The sequence below is a fragment of the Protopterus annectens genome, chromosome 2.part1 (assembly GCF_019279795.1).
Source record: "Protopterus annectens isolate FY-2018-M chromosome 2.part1, PAN1.0, whole genome shotgun sequence".
In the NCBI taxonomy this organism is placed as follows: domain Eukaryota; kingdom Metazoa; phylum Chordata; order Ceratodontiformes; family Protopteridae; genus Protopterus; species Protopterus annectens.
The window spans coordinates 320,857,419-320,881,362 of NC_056729.1; the positions used below are offsets into that span (position 1 = coordinate 320,857,419).

Genomic DNA, 23,944 nt, shown 5'->3' on the forward strand with positions numbered 1-23,944 from the left:
GAATTGGCTTCCCTTGAGGCCTGATATGAAGGACACCTTTAAGAAACTGCTTGACCTCAAATCTAGAGACCAGAAGAGAAGCCAAGGACAGACACGCAGAAATTGTTGACAAGTGAGCTTTAACTGATGAATATGCTACCTCAGCAGAGAGCAGATCACACAAATAAGACAGAACCATAGGAACCTGCACAGATGGGAGATCCTGGTTTTGAGAGGCACCAGACAGAAAATCTCTTCCATTTAGGCAAATATGACTTCCTTAAAGTAGGTTTCCTGGCCTCCTACAGGACCCAAAGCACATCCTCAGAAAAGAGGTGCCTAAAATGGATCAAAACCCTATCAACCACAGCATCAGTTGAAGAGTGGACAACTGAGGCTGGATAAGAAACCCCTTGTCTTATGTAAGAAGATCCACCCGGTGAGATAACTTATGGTGACTGTACCAGGCTAAATGAGAGAGAAGGATGAACCAATGCTGTCTGGGCCAAAAGGGAGCCATTAGCAATATTTTGGGGGAGTCTTGCCTGATCTTGTGTAAACCCTTGGAAGCAGAGGAAGAGATGGGAAGGTGTACAAAGACATCCCTTTCCAAGGAACAGACAGGGCATCCACTTTCCAAGCCAGAGGACATGGGATTTTGGAACAAAATAGAGAAAGTTGTCTGTTCAGAGGAGAGGCAAAAAGATCTACCTGAAGAATACCCCACCGATAGACATTGTCCAGGAACACATCTCTGTGAAGTATCCATTTGTGAGCCAGTGCGCTGGACCAGCTCAAAGACTCTGCCACTAGACTGTGCTCTGAGGGAATGTAAACTGCCAGAAGAGTCACACGATACTGGATAGCAAGATGCTAGACCTGAAGAGTTAGTCTGCAAAGAAGATAAGACTTTGTACTCCTTTGTTTGTTGACATACCTCATTACTGTGGTGTTGTCTGTGCAACATTTGAAGGGCCTGAGATGAAACATGGCATGAAAAGCCTGAAGAGCTATAAGTAGAGCTCTCATCTCCTTTATACTGATATGGTCTGACCTTTGATGTAGACGTCAGAGACCCTGAACCTTGACACAGTCAAAGGAGGCCCCCATCCCCTGTCTGAGACACCTGCAAAGAGCTCTTGATAGTACAGGATGAGTCTGGAAAGGAAGTCGCAGGTTGAGAGACAGAGTTGATGAATCCAACACTGAAGCTTGAGTTTCAGACAAGGGAGGAAGGGGACTGGGAAGTCCAGGGGATGGCAATGTTGAGACCACAATGACTTAAGGCACCACTGCAGTTTTCTCATCTGGAGCCTGGCCTGAGGAAGCATGGGAATGATGGAAGTCATGAACCTGAGGGTCCTGAGAAAATCTTTGGCCATGACTGACTCCACAGAAAGAAGTGACTGGAAAATGGCAGTAACAGACACGGCCTTAAGGTTAGTAGGGCTGCCAGCATGGGGATGTTCTGGATCCTGCATCTGAGGAAAACACAATCCTGAGAAGGAGTCAGAGCTGATTTTTGAAAATGTATGGTGACCCCCAGACTCTGTAACAGGGAAAAAGTAAACATGAGGTACTGAAGCAGAGTCTCAGTGGAAGAAGCTTGAATGAGCAGATTGGCCAGATAAAGAAAGATCTAAACTCCTCTCGTCCGTCAAAAATCAAAGACAGGAGCGAGGCATTTGGTAAATACCCTTGGAGCAGTAGATAGTCCAAACGGCAAAGTAGAGAATTGAAAATGCAAGGAAGAAACAGAGAAATGTAAACATTTCCTGAAAAGCAGATGAATGGGGATATAAAAGTAGGCATCCTTCACATCCAGAGAGAACACAAAAGCCTGGGGAAGAAGAAGAGGAAATAAGGTTTGAAGAGACAACATCTGAAAGGAAGGAATCTTGAGAAAGGTGTTGAGTTAGAAAAGGTCCAGAACTGGTCTCTAATTGCCCTCCTTCCTGGGAACCAGAAACATTCTGGAGTAAAAACCCCTCCCTACCTGAGCCAGAGGTACAGCTTGAATGGTGCCCTGCACCAAAAAAAATGAAGTACCTCTGGGGGAAAAAGGAAGCTATTCCTAAGGAGGTTGAGGGATGCCTAAAAGGGAGAAGGGATTCCCAATCCAAGAAATACTCCTGGCAGATAATATACAGAACCCAAGAGTCTGCTGTGATTCTCAACCAGTTTAGAAGAGACAAAGAAAGATGAAGGGATAAAGGAACCCAGCTGAGGGAAAGGGGAATTCAATTGTCAAATAGAACCTGGCTTGTCCTGAAAAGTAGGTTTCTGTGAAGTAGGTGTTTGAATAGACTTAGCAAGAGGCACATGTCTAGAACACTTTTTACCCTTGGATTGAAGGCGAGACTGCCTGAGAACAAAAGCAGATTTGGAAAGGTAATTTCTTTAAAATTTTGAAATAGGAGAAACGTTTTATCCTGAATATACTTGAAAAGTTCAGTAGCAGCAACACCCAAAAGATTTTTATTATCCAAAGGAGCATCCAACAATTTGGCCTTAATATCATCAGGCAAAGCCTGTAGATGAAGCCATGAGCAATGCCTAATAACAGTATTAAACGCAGTAACTCTGGAAAATGCATCAGCAGTATCATAAAAGTACTTAATAGAATGGTGGGTAACATGGAGGTGGAACCCAACAAGGAAAGGGCAGAAGCCTTCCCCTCAGAGTCAGGGAAATTAGAGATTACCTGAAAAATGAGTGCCAAAACATACCTGGTCTTATGAGTATGTCAGTTAATGGCCCAAAAAGGTAAGGTGGCAGCAGTATAAACTTTCTTACCCAGCCTGTCCATGGCCCTACTAATCTTGTCTGAAGGAGGCAGCCTGGTAGAGTGCAAAAGCTTGGAGGGTTTGTCCGAACTGACAGAAACTATAGAAGGATCAGCAGAAGGGCATTTATACAAAAATTTACATTCATCCAGCACCTTGTAAAACAAGTCAGTTTTTTTAGGGAGCTGGGAAACAGCGGTCACAGTCCTGCTGAAAAGTTATCTAGAAGGGAGGCCAGACCAGGGGGAACAGCAGAAGTTTTGGGAGACTCCATCTAAAGGAGCTCTTATTAACTCTTTGGGATATCAGAAACTTGACAGCAATCCCATGTAAAGAATTCCATCATACAGGTACCCATAATCCAATGGGGAAGGGATTTGGGTAAGCTAAGAACTCTTCCCCAAAGTCCTGAGCCTCATCAGAGGAATCCAGTTCCCTCAGTCTTTTAAGATGAGTGGAAGACCAGGAAGGGGTAGGCACAGGCACCCCTTGAAAAGGCTTTAAAGTCATTAAAGCATGAAATAACCCCTTGCCATTCATGTTGGGGATCCTTAAATGCAGAGGAAAGATACATGGTCTTCTGTTTCTTTTCCTGTGGGACGTTTGCACGAAACACCCTAGGAGGGTGAGACCCATGGCGACACTCAATAAGCATAGTAGGGATTTCCTCACTCAGTAATATCTGCAGAATCCTCATCGGTCCCTCAGATATGATCAACCTTAAGTTGCTGGTTTTCAAGATAAACAGATGAGGAGGAGAGACAACTCCGTAGGGTCTTAGGGACAAAAGCTTGGCAGATGCAATACTGTGTATGGTTGTGGGAAGCACCCAAACAAAAAAAGCACTGGTCATGACAGTGTTTATGGGGAATCTGCATCTCACACTGACATTTTCCCTTTATGAATGACATGAAACTAATCAATACTAAATGAAAAGAAGATAATTAGAAACCCCAACAGGGCACTTATCTGAAAAAAAATGTCTCAGTAACCAGTACAGAAAAAGGGCATTCAGACTGAGGTTAAATGATGGCATTTGGACTGGCAGCAAAGAAGTTCTGAGTGTGTGCATCCCTACATCACCTTTATGCTCTATGCCTTGCACAGGGAGCATACGTGTGCTGTACAGCACCTGTAAGTACTAAAGCTTTTGGTATACTGTGCGGTTACTGGGCTATCCTTTGAGGAGATCCCTTCAGTTAGGAATACTGCAACAGTAATATGAAAGGAAATCAGTGACATCAATAATTTTATACTCTTTAAAAATAAAAAAAACTACAGTATACACAATTATACCAAATTAGACACAATATGAAAACACTGGTTAAAACAGATACAAGTTATATGGCAATGATTTAAAACTGTGAGAACTTTTAGCCAGTTTATAGAGAAATTAAAGGTAAGTTAGTATAATGCAAACAGGAATTGCAATACAAAGTGAGAGAAAAGCAGACTATGGTATATTTAGAGAGAAAGCCAGGGTAGAGAAATTGGTAAATGTAAGGAAGTGAGTGAAGAAGTGAGAGTAAGGGTATGTAAGGTATGAACAGGTATTTGTTCACATTTAGGGATATAGTTTATCCTGGTGCTGAGTGAGAACAGCACCAGCTTTTGGCTAAGAAGTGTTTCAGAATGTTTTTAAGAATGGGAGGGACAGTGCTAATGTGATGGATAGAGATAAGGAGTTCCAAACCTTCGCAACATGGTACAAGAACCGATTTCACAGCTTTGTGGACAGGCAGGAGTTTTTGGTCACTGGATTATAATGACCGACTAGGAACATAGTTGTGCAGAATGTTATTTAGTGCTGGACAAGCAGATGCATTCTGGATAATTTTATAGATAGTAAGAAGCTTTGTATGTGTTAGTTGATGCAGTAATTCTAACTAATTTAGGCATTTTAGTTCTATACAGTGGTGGATTCTGAAAGGCATACTTGACCGCAAATGTTTTGACAAAGTTAAGAGTTTTGATTTTTGTGATGCTTGAAGGTTAATAAGGATGGGAGTGCAGTGCAAGTGTAGTTTTAACTGTGTCGGGGTTTTGGCTCTATAAAGCATCCCTTGTTTTTGATGATTTTTTCTTAAGCAATTTTGTATAAGCAGGTTGAATTTAAGATTATCATCTACTATCATTCCTAATAATTTGGTATGATAAGTGATTTCAATGCTGTATCGGGAGAGGACTTCAAATTTTGTTTTTTCACAGGAGAGAGATTTTTGGGAACAAAGTAGTAATTTGTTTTTTTTCAGGGTTGAGCATGAGTTTGTCATGTTTCAGCTGCTGCTAAAGCTTCCTGAGTAATTTTTTGGAGGTGTGCCATATCGTCCAATAAGCAAATAAGCGTGGAGTCAACTTCATACTGAGTTAGGGAGGCCCTTTGTGTGGATGTGTGAAGGGTGTTGTTGAGAAAGTAAAAGAGGAGAGGACCAAGGACAGAGCCTTGCATTACACCAGTTGTGACTGGGAGGTATGGAGAGAGGGTGGGGTGCCAATTTGCTGACTAACACCTATTGGATAGGTAGCGTTTGAACCATAGAAGGGTGGGTTGACAGAGACCTAATGAGAACATCTGAAGTAGACGTTTGATGTGACAAACTGTGTCTAAGGCTTTAGACAAGTCTGGAAATAAAGAGTAGACTAGCTTGTCATTATCTCTTGCTTTACTGACAATATCTACGTATGTTAGAAGTGCAGTGTTAGTACTATGGGAAGGACGGAAGCTGCACTGTGTGGGGGACAGGAGTTCTTCCTACTGAAGATAGTTTAGCAACTGTTTCTAAATATATTTTTCAAGCATTTTGGAGAGGGGGGATAAGATTGTTATAGGTCTAAAGTTAGTAACTGAATTTTCTCCTTTGTAAAGAGGGATAATGTATGACATTTTCAAGAGAGAAGGAATGTAGGATTCCTGGAATTACCTATTTATAAGGGATGAGACAAGGTAGGCAATGCTATCGGCTGCTGATTTAAGGTACTCGCTTGCAATGTCATCAGCTAAAGCAGAGTATGGCTTGAGTTTGAGTAGTTTTACATAGGGTGTGGGCACAGGTTTGAAGGTGAAAGTGGATGTGGTGATATTTAGCTGCTGGGCAGGGTTAGGATTAGATGTTGGGGAATCCTTGGATAGAGATGTTATACTATCTATGAAATAAGAGTTGAACTGTTTTGCAGTATCGAATGACAAGTTATTGGGAGAGAGGTTAAGGCTGCATTTATAAGTATGCAAGATTTCTTTAATGGCTGTCCAGAATTTGTTAGAGTTATGTTTACTATTATTCTGAAAGTTATTATAGTACATTTCTTTGTCTTCATTAATTTGCTTTTTAGTGCAAATGTGAAGCATTCTGAACTGTTCAAGATGTTGTGGTGTTTTACATTTTTGTCATTCTTTCTACACTTTTTCTCTAACCTGAATTAGCATTCTACTCTTTTTGGATAGATAAATTGCTTCATTTGTTTTTAGTCTCTTCCTTCTAGGAAGTGCAAGGATATTTAGTATATTCAGGAAAGCTGTACTGAATTCATTTACAGCATCATGTAAGGGTCTCCGTACTTAAGAGATGCAGTATAGCCAGTGCCTATCCCAGCACTCAGAGGACACTATTTATGTATGTATGTATTTATTTACTTATTTCCATTTGTTTACCGGGAGAGTCCAACTGGGTCCGCAGAGGCCCGGGAAGAAAAGCTCCACAAAAATACAATATAAACATAGCAAATCAAAACAGACTACATCGTATGTACAGGACAAAAATACGTGAAGACTCCAAAGCATTAAGTTAATACACAACATTGTAAAAATTAGCACAGTGAATTAATAAACTTTTTACTTTGAAGGCAAGAAATTGCAATAGATAGGCAGATGAAAAAATGAGACAAGAAATGCAATAGTTTGGCAGGTAACAGCATGTGAGAAGACAGCAGGTGGGGGGTAGAAGAGGGAGGCTAAATGGATGGGGGAGGTTAGGGAATAGAACCAAGTAGAAGGTACCTTTAGTTGAGGGGGAAGAGCAAGCTAATTAGCTAATCTCCGATATGTACTAATTTTAGACAATCAGACTTAAACAAACTGGAGGCATACTACAACAAAACTGCTAAATTCGCCACTGGTGCTCCTTACCACAGCCACCATTGTGTCTCCCTCAGAAAACTAGACTGGCTCCAGCTCCCACAACTCCTTCACCTGAATCAACTTTATTATGTCCACAAACTTGTAAACCACCATCTCAAAATCCCATCACTGCAATCACTTCTCCAACCCTACCACTCCTCCAGACCCCTATGCTCCAGCAACAAAAATCTCCTCCAGATCACCAAAGCCAAAAACACTGCAGGAGAATCTCTATTTTTCTGTACCATATCCAAACTTTGGAATAACCTGCCCCCACCATTGCTACCCTAACTTCCTCCAGTCATTTCAAGACTGCACTGAAACTGCACCTAAAAACTCACTGACTCTGTCCTTGCACAAACCCCGACTAAATACCCCCTACCCAGTTCTGCTCACTCTGCTCACATCTCCCACTTTGGCGGATCTAATCTTTTGTTACCATAAAGGCAATTTAATAAATACGCACTAATTTCCTTGCTTAGCGTACTTGAAAACCTATTAATACCATATACATTAAGATGTTTATATTGTTTAAACTGTACATTAAGCTGTTTATATTGTTTAAACTGTATGTCTGTGTTACTGTTCATACTTTATTGTTTATATTTTTATGATTATAATCTGTACCCAAGGGCTCTCTAAAATATGTCACCAACTTTGTTACTGAATTGTCATTTTACAATATTTGGAGCTTTTCTCCCCGGGCCTGTGAAAAAGGACATGTGTCCAGTCGGAATTTCCCGGTAAACAAATGTAAATAAATAAATACAAATAAATAATCAGGTTTAGAAAGGAGCAGAGCCAAATGTTACTAAGGTGCTCTTTAAGTAGTTGTTTGAACTGGTGAGAACTGTTAAGTATATGTTGAGGTATATCATTCCACATTTTGGCAAGTCTGACTGAATATATGGGAATCTCCATAGCTATTGTTGGACATTTGTGACTGTCAACAGTAATTTATTAGAAGGTGGAGAACTATTCCTGCACAGGATGCCATCCCAGACACAAATCAGAACAGAGATGCTTTTGGCGGCATCATCACACTACTAGCAAAATCACTCCTCAACAAGTACAGCTGACTTCTCACCACCAATGTTTCTTCAAACTTTGCTTTCTGTAACTATGTACTAAAGATGAATCAAAAACATTCTCCCTAATCAGTACTATATTCACAGGCTAGTAAGAGAAAAATAGTTAAAGATGCATAATATTACTATTATAAACATTTCTCTGTGGGCTGTAAAAATATACCCTTCCTTCTACTGAACAGTCAACCTGCTTATCAGACAAAATATCTTCTTTTAACTAGATAGAGATAAAACTACCAGATTATGTTGGTGCATGGGTGTGGACACAGCTTGTTGTACAATTTAAAAACACTGCAAAAACTAAAAATGATGCAAAGACATTCCTAACATTTAGTGCAGCATTAGAAAATGTAATGAATATAATAGCAATAATAATAATAACGATAATAATAGCGTTAGAAGACAATATCAATTACATCAGCAAATGATAACCCTAAATTTTACACAAATGTATTAAGTACACAGAGGCTGTCAACAGTTGGCACAGCTTGTCTGGGCCTACTAACTACAAAACCATTTGCAGACATTTACAGTCAGCATTGTTGATGGCAAAGTAAGAAGCAGGCTGCTATTTTTTTCTGGTAAAAGAATCTATTTGCCTGAAGTAGTTGAAATGAGTATAAACTCAATAGAAACACAAGTAAGCAAACTGTTCTTAAATGCTATTAGGCAATGGGATAGACAATATGGTGCTACTAGGTGAGAAAGTCTGTCAAAGGAGCCTATCTGGTATGACAAGAAGCTATGAGAAAGGTACACAAAGTTAGCTGTTTACAGATTAGAACACTCAAAAGGGGTGAACAACAAGCTGGAGGCCTACCTAATACGTATGTAAAATAAATGTACCATTTGTGGGATCAAAAGGCAGAGGCCCGAGGCATATGGGAAATTGACAGAGTAGGAAAGGCTGCTCTATAGACAGTCAAGAAAGTGTCACATGCAAAGTGCAGGATCAATAATAAGAGGTGTCAAAAACGGAGTTCAAAGTAAAGTATCACACTGCATCACAAAAAGGAGTCAGCTGAACAGCACTCAGGATGGCATGGGAAGATGACATCAGCTGAGACTCTTATATTGTTTCACTAAATCTATTAGGGTTATCCAAGAGGACTCTCTTTAGAGCATGCATCTAATGTCCTGAATGCTAAAAGGAACAACCTATAAAACACTTAAAAATGTATTTCAATCTTCAACCCCTCCATAAGAAATGCAGAATGTCAATCCCCTTACTAATGGCACTGGGATACTCAGAAATCAAGCTAAGAGACAGGTACACAGTAGATAAATACACATGGCTGCCAGTGGCAAAAACACTACCACTGTCTGTTAATCTACTGACATGGTATGAAATGCTGTAGAAGAGCCAAAATTACTAACAACTATGAACTAAGCAGTGTGCAATATCAACAAAATGAATATCAAAAGGAAAAGAGCCAACCACCCACTAGAGTCAACAGCACAGTGTGACCAGCTGTGGTAAAAGTTAGAAGCCATTACACAATTAATTAAAGTAATGAAGAGACATAAATGAAAGCTAAACAAACTTTCAGTACCTCTTCTTGATCTTTCCAAGGAAGTAGGCATCCTGAAGTTTCAAATAACTAGTCTAAGGCACAAAAAAGGTCAAGATGGGTTGGATTTTGAGACTGCTGCATTTTTGTCCTGTCATAAAGAGATTGAGGCTACAAAGATCTAGAAATGGTATTAGGTTTCCCATTTTCTTTGGCACCAAAGTCATATGAGACAAGGTGAATGAACATTAGGTGAAGAGGCTGCCTACCCTCTTCACATGCAGCTAGCTTAAGTAGGTGGGATATCAGGAAGATAACAGGAATACAGGACTAGAGGCAATCCTTAAGGCATAGCTTTTTTTCCATTACCTCACGTACACATTTCTTGGACATCCTGGACTCCCAAGCCACCATATGTAACATGTTCCCTCCCCCCTCAACTATGAAGATATGATAGGAAGGGAGTCAGGAATGCACAGACTGATGAGGAGTTCTTTTTAAAAAAGGGGTTCCAGTTCCTCCTTGTTGATAATGATGATGCCTTCAGAGCCAATTCCACTAGTCAAAATGATGAGGACCCTGAACTGCTGTTGAGCCAATTGCTGCAGACTCTAGCAGGCCCAAAGCATCCCCTGACTCCCCTGAGAATGGAATGGACCCTCTAAGGCAAGTAAAAAAACAGACCTTGCAGTATACTTATGGAAGTCATCTATTTCTGGCAAGCAAAAAAGGCCTTTCTTTTGTACAGGATCCCTGACAACCCTGGCAAAGAATATAAACTACAGCCATTGCTGGCTCTTGCTTATCTATCATCACTGGTGCGTGTAACATACTACCCACATTACAAGGGAGTTGACAGTGGAAGCTGTGGCCTCCTGGTCTTTGAGAAGTCATGCCTCCTTAAAGTCTGCTACAGTCTCTGTACTTTCAACTGCCTTGTCAAGGAAGGGCACATTGAAAACAACTTGTATCCATCTGGTTGTTTAGCACTTCCACTCCTAAAACAGAGGATGTAAACACCTTCTTCTCGACACACTCAAAAGCTTTTGAGTATTTAAGGTGTACAGTTACATTTCACTGCAATCAAACAGCCACAGAAAGTGTCTGACCAGGACAAGGATCTTCTACCAAAGAGTGATGTCTTTGGGGAAAAAGGCACAGAAAGCCTTGTAAACTTTACGTGGTATTAGATCTAACATATCAGAGTTACTCCATTCCCAAGTCTGGAGTTCCTTCAAATATACATAACAAGTACACCCATCCAAGAGACACAGTCTGAGGCTTTACATTACTGCTGGAGGCACTTCTTTGTAGAAAACGTCAAACTCCCTTGTCTCTCGTGGTTTTCAGAAGAGGCAGAGCAAAAGCTCCCTCCTCATTCAAATCTTTACAGATATTCTAACATGTTTCAAAGTCTCTAGGTAAAATAAAATGCACTTGGAAACTGTGCCTTCTTGATCTGCTTTTGCAAGCAAAGATGGAAGCCAACCATCTGTTGGGGAGGGAAGAAAAATAAACTGATTTCTTGGTAATTACCAGGGAGGCCTTACATGCAGACAATAGGTACTGGAGGATAGTTTCTGCCAGGAAAGATGGTAAAAAAAGGACTAAGGGGCCGGCAACACCCAACTACTATATCACTGAAACATGGCTTCACACAAGGATGCTCTGTGGAAGACTGAAAAGATTGGGAATGTAGGTTAGTGTCATTAGGCACAGTACCTGGGCCTGTCTGAAACAAACTGTGAGGTTAGTGTTATTAGGCACAGTACCTGGGCCTGTCTGAAACAAACTGTGAGGTTAGAGTCATTAGGCACAGTACCTGGGCCTGTCTGAAACAAACTGTGAGGTTAGTGTCATTAGGCACAGTACCTGGGCCTGTCTGAAACAAACTGTGAGGTTAGTGTCATTAGGCATAGTACCTGGGCCTGTCTGAAACAAACTGTGAGGTTAGTGTCATTAGGCACAGTACCTGGGCCTGTCTGAAACAAACTGTGAGGTTAGTGTTATTAGGCACAGTACCTGGGCCTGTCTGAAACAAACTGTGAGGTTAGTGTCATTAGGCATAGTACCTGGGCCTGTCTGAAACAAACTGTGAGGTTAGTGTCATTAGGCACAGTACCTGGGCCTGTCTGAAACAAACTGTGAGGTTAGTGTCATTAGGCACAGTACCTGGGCCTGCCTGAAACAAACTGTGAGGTTAGTGTCATTAGGCACAGTACCTGGGCCTGTCTGAAACAAACTGTGAGGTTAGTGTCATTAAGCACAGTACCTGGGCCTGTTTTGGGATGTTCCTAAAAAGGATTCAATCCTCAAACACACAAAACTGGGAAAGTGGGTAATGTTGGTCCAGGAAGTGAAAGTACTGATGCTGGCAGTGCCAGTGTTCTGAAGGGCAACACTTGCTCCAGTTAGGTGGGTAATTCCTTTCCTTTAACATATCATATGGGTAACACAAATATAAATATAAATGTGCCATAAATTTAGAATGAAGTACAAAATTAATTCTCCAGTACAACAGTACCAAATAGTACTAAATTTGCAGCATGGTTTGTGTTCCCTGGATATTTTTAATATGCAGTTAATTTGGACTGAACTTTATGATTTGTTTTCAATATTTGGTTAGATTCACATTTAAAACTACATACAACAACTCTGACTATTTAGATGTAAATTTATATAAAGGCATAAGAGGTGGAAGGTTTTACTCTATAACTGGTAGATTAAAATGTATTTTTTAAAGAAAGCAATTACCAGCATAAGTTATTGGATAATATATGTGATGAAGTTTTTGAAAGCAGAAGAATAAATTTAAACCTGTTTTGGATTTAGGACTATCTGTCAATGTTAAAACAGACCTTAACATGGACAAGATGAGAACTATAATTATTCCTTTTCTAATGATACAGTAGACATTAAATTCTCTATATAAATGAATTGGGGTACAGCATTTAATTCAGATTTGATAACAAAGCTGAGACAAACCCAAATGTATTTATAAAAGGAATATGGATATAAAATATACTGGAAAGAAATTGTAACAGTATTGATTTGTATAACATACTAAATAACAGAATGTATAATTGTGGTTGTTGCAAGTAATAACAATTTATTATGATGTTCCAAGTGTTTTAGTGGAGGGATAACCAAGAACCATACTATGTACTGGGCATTTTGATTCTAACACAAAGGGGTGTTTTTTTTTTTTTTTTTGCCTACTGCCTTTCCTGTAGTGATTTTTTTTTTATATAATATCAGCAAGACAACGCAGACACCTGCACAACAGGAAAGGATTTACAAGTAAAAATATAATATAAAAAGAAGAGCCAAGAAGAATGCATTTAGTAAACACTCCATGTTTAAAAGTTTATTTTTTTTTATTTCATAAAAGCTTTCAGTATATCAAGGGGATGGTCGTTCAAAGTGTTAACTGGAATACAGGGAACTGACATTACCGCTTCAATTAAATGCAACAAAAACACCAGGCTCAAATGTACATAGTTCATCTATTAAGAGTACACTGAAGAAATAGGCAGTTAAACTAGGAACGTATTTTAATATAATACGTAACATTTACAATTTTTGTAATTATTTTTAATTGGTTACATCAGATTGTTTCATAGGGGCACATGACTAGTTATGTGTATACTTAATGTGCGTTTCCCTAGCTATTTGGTTTTGAAAAAGTCTGTAACTACTGCCATTTTGAGACAAAACCTCTGAAGTAATAAAGCATTTTTGATTCCATTGCTGAATTTGAGTTATTAGTTTATCTGTCATGCTGGGCATACAAGTCCACTTTATTGTGGTTACTCTACGATCATCGGAGCTTACTAGGCTGATGGCCCTTAAAAGCCTAGCCAAGAGTTTATTCCCCCAAAAAGAAACCTCAGCACCTGCCGCCCCTGTCAATGAGGGACAAAGGTGGAACCCTTGGGAGAAATTTGTGGTTTCCCATCCACTCATCAAGGTTGCACCTGAAGAGGGTCAGCGAGGTACTTTGTTTGACATGTATGGGAAGTCTATCCAGAGAAGGGGCAGCCTCTGGGAGACAAACCTGTCTCTCTAACAGGCTTTTTTGATGTCACATATCAGATTTAGGCCTTTCAAGCGGGTAATGTGCAAGGAGTTAAACTTACAGATATGGAGCATCTCTAGTAGGGCAGGGTCTGATATTGCCTTGTAGGCGAGCCACAGATCATCTATGAGCAATCTGTATGATACCAAGTAGAGTGATAGTGATTTGAGCCTGTCCGCATAGGACAGGTGTTGGAGGCCATGGATTCTCTTTGTGAGGTATTTCTTTGGCCTTTCCAGTTGGTGCAGGTGTTTGGAGAGGTACACACCAAATGGGGCATTATACTCAATTACAGGCCTAATGAGGGAAGAGTACAGAGAGGTAGTAACCTCCTTTTTTCTGGATGCAATCCCTTTACTTATGAGATGAACCAAGTAAAAGTCTTTTCTGACCACTGCTGCTACAGGATGGTTGAATGAGAGACTGGTCTCTCACCACAGGCTGTGTGCTAAGGGGGTTGCCATTGATGTGGTAATCAGGAGGGGTTTGTGATTTTGCCGAATGGTATGATAATACAATTTTTTGTGTTTAACTTAAGGCCATGACATGGCACCAGTCACTTGTTGCTGTGAGACCCTCTTGCAGTATGTTAATATCATTTGGAGAGTCAATGATAGCACCCAAATTACAGTCATCCGCAAACTTGGTCAGCTACAGGCCCTTTGTCTTTGCCTGGACTTCCAAGAAGTACATGCCAAACAGTAGGGGTCTCAGGACAGATCCCTGGGGAACTCCACTAGTGACAGGTCTGCTGTTAGAGGTGGTGGCGCCTATTTTGACCATGTGGGTCCTATTGGTGAGCCAGTTGGCCACTCACCTGATGAGATAGGGATTTACGCCAAGTTGAGCTAGCTTTTCGATGATTCCCGAGTGGGGGATTATGTCAACGGCCTTGGCCAAGTCAAGGTAAGCTGTATCTACTGACTTTCCCTCATCTCGGGCCTTGGTGACAGTCTCAAAGATGTCAACCAGGTTCAACAGGTAAGATCTGCCCCTGACAAATCCAAATTGGGTGGGGTCAAGTGCTTGGAGCTTGCCTAAGCTCTTGTTCATGAGATCCACAACAATATGCTCCATGGCTTTACAGATCAGACTTGTCAAGCTAATAGGGAGATAGTTTCCCGGGTCAGTAGTGGCACCACCTTTGTGCAAGGGATAACAATGGCAGTTCTCCACTCTCCTGGAATGAAGGCTGTAAATAAGCTGTGGTTGAATAGGGTGCTCAATAGCAAAGCTAGTTCTTGCTGAAGATGGTGCAGAACACAACTTGGGATACTATCAGGTCCTACGGAAGCTGTGTTCTTTGCATTGGATACGGCTTTTAACACTTGATCTATGGAGATGTGTGGTGCGGGACAAGTATAGGGGATGTCGAATGGGCCTTGGGGGGGAGGGGGGCAGGGAGATGAAGTTTGCACTGAAACTATCAGCTAGCAGATTGGCTAAGTCAACAGGATCAGTGTAAGTGGTACTGTTAAGTACTAATTCAGAACAAACCTGGGCTTTGCCATGGAGGTTCCTGACATAGCTGAAGAAGGCTTTGTGGTTTCCTTTTGTTTCTGACGCTAGTTTCAATTCATAATTGCCTTTGGAGGTTTTCACTAGTGATCTAAATTGCTTGTTGAGGCTGAGGAGGGAGTTTTTCCAATTTGGAATTTGTTCCTTTGTACCCTTGGACAACAGCTTCTTCCTTTTGTTGTAAAGCCTGTTGAAAGAGGATGATCACCAGACAGGTTTGTGTTTCCATGAGGAGCAGGTTTTAGTTCTGTTGGGTATGGCTGAGTCCATGTAGTTGTACAGGTGCTTGTATACTGCACTGGCGTACTGTTTAGCATAGTTGTCTGCATACTCTGAGGGGGACAGTGGTGTGAAGATACTGATACCCTCCCTTAGGAGGTTGTAGTCAGCTTTGGAGGAGTTTTTTAGCCTGGTTACACCTGGGGGGAGGGGGGGGGGATAGAAACTTTGAATGAGACAGACCGATGATCGGATTTCACCAGGGAATAACATATTATGGGAGTGATGCAGTGGTCACCCAAGTTGGTGAGAACCAAGTCCAGAATGTTATCTCCCCTTGTGGGGGATGAGACAAGCTGGTCTAGTGCGTTAGAACTGATGAAGTCATGAAATTGTTGGGTGAGTTCATTAGCACAGGAATAGTTCACCCAGTTTATGGTAGGGTAGTTGAATCACCAAGGACAGAGTCAAGTAGGTCCAGGTAGGAGGAGTGGGTGTCCTGAGTCATGGATGGGGGTCTATAGTTGGCTATAACTTGGATGGGTGTCTTGACAACTGTCAGTTGCACGTGGAGTAATTCCAGTGTGTCATGCTGGCAAACCAGTCTGGGGTATTCCGGTCCTTAATGAAGACAGAGACTCCACCACCCTTAGTCTTTCTGACCTCGTTCTGGGGTCGGAAAGTGTGGAATGAGGTATAGCCTGGTAAGGCAGGGGTGCTCTCCACAGACCTGAGCAAAGTTTCCGTGGCCGCAAAGACATCAGTATCTTCCAGTGTGAGGAGAGACTCTAGTGAGTGCATTTTCAGATTAAGGCTGTTAGCATTAAGCAGCATGACCTTCAATTTGCTTTTTGACAGACCTTTTTCTTTTATGTTGGAAGATTTGTCTTTGGGGCATAGCCTAAAAAAGGCACAATGGGGGAGGCAAGAGCCTTGGCCAGGATCCAGAACCCAGGAGTGACAGGTGGAGGCCATCTGTGGCAAAGCATCAAGGCCTGTCAACCATGTCATTCCAAACAGACAAAGACTGGATCCCCTTGGAAAGACACCAGAAACTAAGCCAATTGTTGAAGTCAATTACTTTTGTTGGTATTGTGGTATCTTTCTTGGTGAAGGTAAGATGCTGCTTAGGGCTAGGGTCATACATACCTGGGACACATACTCAGGGAACTCAATCATATCTCTCTTCATATAATGCAGGAAAGTACGTCTCAAGTCATTCACACCAACATGAACAATGACATTGTACCTTTTGTGGAGGGACTTAAGTGCGTGCGTGATGTTGAGGATTCTGGCACCTGACAGACAACTGACCATGACCTTCTCCTTGTTGAGTCTGGTGAGGGGAACATCAGTGTGTCTCACTATTGAGTCGCCAATGGCTAGTATGTTTGGCTTACTGTTGTGTCTTATGGGCTGCATTGGTTTAATGTTATGCCTAATGGGCTGTGTTTGTGAGACACTGGTGTGTTGTCTACTGTGTGTGATGTGTCTGATGTTGTGTGTGGAATGTTTGTGAGTGTGGTTTGTGGGTCCTTGCTGTTTAAGTAAGTTTTTTATTGAGGACCCCTGCATAGGTGGGTGGGTGTTGTGCTTGGCTATGTGATGTGGGTGGTGTGGTATTTGTGCAGGCAATCTCCTCTTTGTCAGGAGTATTGATTGTGGCACGAGAGAGCATGGATTCCCGGTTACTGATGTAGATGCATTTCTCGAAAGTGGAAGAATTATGTGCTAGGAGAAGAGGACTGTCTATGAACACGAGGCAGTTGCTACACTGTCTCAGTATGCCCATGTCGACCAGACTGGTAGGAGAAACTGGTGGAAATTGTCCAGATATAGTGTTCTGAATGTTCAGAGAGAGAGACCATAATATTCAATTAATATTCAATGAAACAAATAAATAAATGCAATGCAGTTTTGTTAACTAACACTGAAACAATGCAAGTGCAAAAAAGTACACTTAAATCAGCTTGTATGTCTACATGGTTGTAGATCGGTCACATCCAGAGCACAAATACACAGAAATTTAACTATACCAGTACAATGAGACAAAGGGTAGACACCACCCATTCTATCAGATAAGAACAAAACTTCAGATAAGTAAAACAACCCCCACTGAAACTGAAACTGGCTGGCTTACAATTCTAGTGCCGAACTAGCCCTGACATGTGATGATGAGAAGTAAGAGAGAAAAATAAGCAAAAAGAATATTTCACAAATGTATTTATTTGGTCAGGCATGGTGCCAAACTAGAAATGCACAGCTCTTCTGTGCTCCACTGTCAATCAAAGAAAAATAAAGTGAACAAAAAAATTCAAAAAAATGATTGAAAACCACTTAAGACTTTCATCAGTTAATAATAGACAAGTCAGGAATAAAGAGATAGGCAGGGAAGAAGAAAATAAAGAAACTACCCCAGTTCACAAAACAGAGATGCAGCCTACAGAGTAAGTAACCCTGGAGGCAATATGGTGGGAAATAAAATAAGTAAAGCAAACACCATTAGAAAACATAACCATACGAGAAAAAAGATAACAGAAGGAATTGAGGGGTTAAATGAGAATACCACAGCAATACAAGTAATTTTGGCGGACAATGAAGAGTTGAAGGCTTCAGGTGAATCAGCAGACTTAATATTAGACCATCTTGAAGCAAGGAGCATTGATATGGGAAGATTGTTAAAGAAGAAAAACTATCCAAATAGGGGGAATACCAGGACAATCTGAGGGGGAGGACTGCTTGAAAGAAATGGTGGGACTTTTTGCAAAATGAACTGGAATCCCACAGGCACAGAGAAAGACTGAAAGGGCACATTTCACCGCATTGCATCCAGCAGGAGAAGCTCAGAATTGGCCGCAACCAGTTATAGTAAGATTCCATACTACTACTTTTTCTTCTCCTTTCGGCTCCTCTCATTAGGGGTCGCCACAGCAGATATGTGGTCCGCAGAATGAGTGGCAGTGGAGTTTTACTGTGTCAAGTTTCCAGGCCGGCACCCAACCTTCCTCAAAAGGTACACACACAAGCACACACTCCAGTCCACCTGCAGCATGTTTTGGGAGTGTTGGAGGAAACTGGAGCACCCGGAAGAAACCCACAAGAACGCAGGGGGGACATGCAGACTCTGCACAGAAGGAACCCCAACAGAGAATCGAACCATAGAATCTCTTCCTGTGAAGCAACAACACTACAGTAAGATTCCAAACACACGTCCTAAAAAATAAATCTCAGCAGAGACATGGAGGCCAAACAAGAAGCTAAAAATGGGAGAAGCACATATTTTTGCAGAACAAGTCTTCTCTTATGAGATAAGAGTGAAGTGGAATGCTATGCTTCCAGTGATCAAGGTCTGTAAAGAAAATAAAATCAGGCGGAGAATGCTGTATGAGGCCATGACAAAGGTATATGCACAGTACACCATTCAATAATCCAAAGGAGGCAATGGTATTCTTGAAAAAAAACAGTAAATCTATGCCTTGGAGGAACATGAGGAGATTTAGGAGGAAACAAGACTAGCAGGTGAAGAAGGGGGTAAATAAACACAACAAAAGAAAGAGACAAGACTATTTTATTATGTTCCTGCAACAGCAATAGCTGCAAGAGTGGGTAGAGAAGATAACAGAAGCGAGAAGCAAGGAACCAGGGAGAGAACATCTTGACTTAAAATTGAAAGAGAAGGCATTCAAGAATGGAAAAAGAAGAAAACAGTAAAAGACTTTAGTTTGATAAGATTGTGGACATTTGAATGTGAATAAATGAGCTGGGGAAATATATGAATAATATGGACATACAAAAGGGAAAGAGGAATAAGTAATAAATGAAGGTTGCTGTCTTGAACAAAAAGGTATGCTGATAATAAATTGCAAATAATTGCAATAGTTTGTCCCGGGAACTAGATGTCAGATGACCAGAAATAATGTCATTCTGCAAGCTATTCCAACAGTAATATTTTAAATATTAATTTGAGTATTCTGCATTATGTCTTCAACTTGACAGCAACAAGATCCACTCACCACATCTGCCTTGCTCTACTGAAGTAAGTTTCTAGGGAACAGTATAACCCTCTTAGATACAGTCAGGAATATAGTAAAGCTTAGTTTAGATGTTTTTTTATATTTATGTGACCCTGTACTGCAATGTAGTTTTAAATATTTGCTGTGGTTTTGAACTCTGATGTCATTGTGAATATATAATTAGTACTGTCTTGATCTTCTATTATTTATTATTAAATATATTTAAATCTTTCATTGTGTCTGATCTACGTACAGATAGTTTTGAGAGTACTTGCTTATTTATTTGGTGACACTGTGTGGGCCAGTCCTAATAGCCTTGCTCTTGGTCAAACTACCATTTGGATTAATATTAATATTACACAGTAAGATTGGACACCCTTTGTTAAGGGCCCTACAGCAACTGATAAGGAGTGGCTGGTGGCAGTGGCAACTACCTTATAGTCTAGGCAGAAGAGGGCATAACTAGTAAACCTGTGCCAGCCTCTCCCAGGTGTGTGTGTGTGTGTGTGTGTGTGTGTGTGTGTGTGTGTGTGTGTGTGTCTGTAAATCAAACCTCAAAGAGTGTGTGGTCAGCTACTTGGGAACTGTCACGAAGCACTGGTTGGACAAAGAGGGTGCTGATGGTCTTGGCTTGCTCCCTCTGCTGAGATCTCAACTCTAAAGCTGTGCCAGTGGGGAGTCTTACTTGGGATCTGGAGAAAGAGGGAGAAACCAGCCCTGAACTGACTGCAACTCTAAAGCTGTGCCAGTGGGGAGTCTTATTTGGGATCTGGAGAAAGAGGGAGAAACCAGCCCTGAACTGACTGCGTTTTCTGTGTGCTCTTAAGGGAAACTGCACTTGATGCAGACAGGGTTGGGAGGTTGGTATAATGGTTAAAGCATTTACCTTACAGACACAAGGTGCGGGGTTTGATTCTCACACAGGGTAATTGGCTAGGCTTAAAATGGCCCACAAGGTCAGTTAGCCTAGTACTAATCTATGAAACTACGCACCTAATAATCTGGATTAGAAGCCTATTTCTATGAACCTACAATACCATGTGTGTACTTGTCATCCTCTGAGCGAACGTCCCCTACTGTTGCCAGTGGTGAGGATTGAGTCTCCTTGATTACTCATCCAGTGGAGTGTCATCACAGTAATGACAGGAAAAAAGGTCTGAGAGATGATGGCACTGAACTCACACATGCAACCTCTAAAGAATGAAGCCACAGATGAACATATGCATACAATTTTACAAGGGAGGTGGGGGGAAGGGATACAAAGAAAAGAAAAGCACGAAGACAAATATGGAGCCAAGAAAATGGAAGCAAAATAAGAAAGTAGATAGTCAAAAGAGGGAAAGTTACAGGGAGATAAAGCATGAAGACAAAATGGAAAAAAAAGTGAGTAGGAAGGAAGGGAAGAAAAAGATATGAAAAAGAGGACTGCACCAAGACAGGAAGAAAGGAGTGAAGAAAACTCATGGGAAAATATATACAACAGGACATTAGACATTAAGGCATGGAATGTTAATAACCTGAGGACTAGAATGCAAAGGGACAAACTATTAGCAAATATCAGGAGTACTAAAGCACAGTCTATTACCCTGCAAGAGATATGTCTGAATATAGAAGAGCACAAAAAATTGAGAAGAGGAGGTTTGCTCATCCTTGGAGAATAAGAGGTAGAGAACAGTAGTGATGTTACTGAGGAGGAGTCATCCAAAGAAGATAAAAAGTAAAACTGAAGACAACAAGGGTAGATATGCAGAAAAAAAGGAATGGATATAGGGCTGTAGATGGACAATCATGATGACTTGCACACCATCCCACGCCAGGATTAAAGAATTAAGGTGTATAATCTGTAGGATGGGTGGATGTGAGTGTGACGAAAGGAGATACTGCAGCCCAGCTAGGTGGAATTTTGTAAATAATTATATGTCATTGGTGAATATCGAAATGATTTATACAAGATGCTTGTGTAACAAATGTATTAGAACTGTATGTTATGTCTGTATCAGACTGCTTGTACAGACACGTGTGTTGAAAAGAGTATTTTTGAAATGTAGCCACAGTGTGCTCTACTGGAAGACAACAGAAATGTACATGCACTATTGTAACTGTTTAATTTATTTTAACAGTGGAAACTGGAATACAAGAGATTAACTTCAGAAAAATAACTAAAATTAAATTACTTTATGGCTAGGCCATAAAAGATTACATCTTTCAGTTTTCAATGTAGGAAGGGACACAATGTCTGTACTAGGAAACTTTCTGTATTGTCTTTATGATGAATTAATTACTAGTCTTGAAAGCAAGAAGGAATGCAATTGCTTTATGATTTCCAGCATCTGCCAGAGATCTGAGGAGAAGATTCTAAATACTGCCTGCTTCATCAATGGTTGTTTGGCCTGGGAACTAGCAGTTAGATAACAAGAAATTATATAATTCTGCAAGTTATCCCATCAGTAACATTTGACATATTAACTTGAGAAGTCTCTTAGTGAGGCAGGGCATTCTGTATTCTCTCTTGGACATGACAATTAGAAGATCCATTCACCACATCTGGCTTGCTATATTAGTAAGTTCTTAGGTTATACTAATTCTCTTAGATTCAGTTAAGAATATAGTGAAGTTTAGTTTAGATATTTTTCTTTATTTATTTGAGACTATACTGCAATGTTATTTTAAATATTTCCTGTGATTTTGAACTCTGATGTCACTGCGAATAGATATATATTTAGAATTGTTTTGTTCTTTTATTACTTATTATTAAATATATCTAAACATTTCATTGTGGATGATCCATGCAGATATACTGAAGTTTTGAGAGTACTTGTCTATTTATTTGGTAACACTGTGTAGGCCACTCCTAATAGCCTTGCTCTTGATCAAACTACCATTTGTATTAATATTAATATTAATATTATACAGTAAGACTTGACACTCTTTGTTAAGGGCCTTAAAGTAGCTGACAATGATATGACTGGTTCATAGGTAGGTACTAGGCTATTGGCCACAGGGCCTATATAAGCCTAGCCAAAATGGTACCCGGGCTTTTGCCACCCAAGAAAATTATTTTCCTTTGCCCCTGTCGAGCAGAGCCACAGAAGTGATCTCTGGGGTGAATTTCCTATCTCCGATCCAATCATCAAGATTTTTCTTGAAGAGTGCAAATGAGGAGTTTTGTTTGATAGAGACAGGTAGTTTGTTCCAGAGTGTGGGAAGTCTCTGGGACAGGACTCTATCCCCCCAGTATGTTCTGTTTATTGTGGTGACAAGGTTTAGGTCCCTAGAGTGTGTATCTCACAGGGATTGGGATTTCTTTAAGTGGAGCATGTCCAACAGCTCTGGGTATGACATAGTTTTGTATGTTAGGCAGAGATCGCCTCTGAGTAGGCAATATGCGATGGAGTAAAGCTGGAGTTTTTTGAGACGGTCTGCGTAGGGCACCTGTTTGAGGCCGGTAGTCCTCTTTGCGAGGTATTTCTGCAGCCTTTCCAGTTGTTGTAGATGTCTTATGAGAGGTACATACCAAAAGGAGTGCTGTACTCTATAATCGGTCTAATGAGTGATGAGTAGAGGGGAACAATGACCTCTTTTTTCTTGGATGAGAAACCTTTCGTGATGAGCAGTGCCACCAGAGTTGCCAGATTTCCAGAAAAAAAAAAAAGTCTTTAAACATGCAGCTACTTCTGTTTAATACGGAACATCAAGCAGTTCCGCATTAAACACAAGTAACTCCGTGTTTACCAATTTTTGATTGGCCCGTATGCTGGTATACGAGCCAATCAAAAAACTTGAAAAACGGAGCTATGTTTAATGCGGAACTGCCTGATGTTCCGCATTAAACACCAGCAGCTCCGTATTTAGCGATTTTTGATTGGCCCGTATGCCGGTATACGGGCCAATCAAAAAAATAGAGGGCTGTTTCGCCGGGATTTAAACCAGCAGTGCGGGACTCGGGATAGGGCTGCTGATCCCGGGACAATCCCGCTCAAATAGGGACGTCTGGCAACCCTGAATGCCACGTAGAAGGATTTCCTGACTACTGTGGCGATGTGATTATCAAAGGAGAGACTACTGTCCACCTGTGTCCCAAGGTCTCTTATCACACTTTCGGTGTTAAGTAGACTACCGCCTATGTGGTAGCTCATGGGTACAGAGTTTTTACCAAAAGGGATGACAATGCACTTTTTGGCATTGAACTTGAGGCCATGGCTTTGACACCAGGCATCTGTCTCAGTGAGGCCCTTTTGGCAGTGGTGACTATCTTATAGTCTGGGCAGAACGGAGTATAGCTAGTAAACCTGTGCCAGCCTTTCCCAGGTGTGTGTGTGTGTGTGTGTGTGTGTGTGTGTGTGTGTGTGTGTGTGTGTGTGTGTGTATGTGTGTAAATCAAGAGTGTGTGTGGCAGTTACTTGGGCAGGGACACGAAGCACTGATTGGACAGAGAGGGTGCTAGAGGTCTTGGCTTGGTCACTCGGCTGAGATCTCCGCTGTGCCAGTGGGGAGTCTCCTTGGGGATCGGGAGAAAGCTGCCCTGGACTGACTGTGGTCTTTGTGTGTTCTTAAGGGAAACTGCACTTGATGCAGAGGGCTGCATCTGGAAATATGCATGTGTACTTGTCATCCTCCCAGTGTACATTCCCCTCTGGT

At 41.1% G+C, this 23,944-nt stretch overlaps 1 protein-coding gene across 1 annotated transcript in view; it reads right to left on the reverse strand.

Moving 5' to 3' along the window:
- Nucleotides 1-23,944, reverse strand: part of STIM2 (stromal interaction molecule 2) — a 1,889,444-nt gene that overhangs the window by 1,554,595 nt on the left and 310,905 nt on the right. The gene's annotated exons all lie outside the window — the stretch shown is intronic.